Genomic DNA, 262 nt, shown 5'->3' with positions numbered 1-262 from the left:
TACAAGAGGCATGGCAAGAAACGCAGATGATTGGGCGCTGGAACGTGAGGCAATGAGGAAAGAAAGGGAAGAACAACGCATTCGTACAGAATTAAACGAGGCAAGGATGAAAAGGTTAGAAGAAACCTTAGCTCAACTTACCACAAAAGCTAGGGTTCCTAATTCACGGGATGAAGGAAGCGAATTTGGGGAGGAACAGGAGGTGAGGGATATTTGAGGAAGGGATAGGTGGAGAAAGCTAGAGATTCCCATTTTTTCAGGG

At 45.8% G+C, this 262-nt stretch overlaps 1 protein-coding gene and 1 long non-coding RNA gene across 3 annotated transcripts in view; both read right to left on the bottom strand.

The window, feature by feature from the left end:
• The window catches only part of LOC109360277 (small glutamine-rich tetratricopeptide repeat-containing protein-like), a 15,034-nt gene that overhangs the window by 6,144 nt on the left and 8,628 nt on the right, over positions 1-262 (bottom strand). The gene's annotated exons all lie outside the window — the stretch shown is intronic.
• LOC109360278 overlaps positions 1-262 on the bottom strand; it is an 8,679-nt gene that overhangs the window by 3,800 nt on the left and 4,617 nt on the right. The gene's annotated exons all lie outside the window — the stretch shown is intronic.

Source organism: Lupinus angustifolius, chromosome LG11 (assembly GCF_001865875.1).
Source record: "Lupinus angustifolius cultivar Tanjil chromosome LG11, LupAngTanjil_v1.0, whole genome shotgun sequence".
Classification (NCBI taxonomy): domain Eukaryota; kingdom Viridiplantae; phylum Streptophyta; class Magnoliopsida; order Fabales; family Fabaceae; genus Lupinus; species Lupinus angustifolius.
This window is presented reverse-complemented; position numbering and strand designations above follow the sequence as displayed.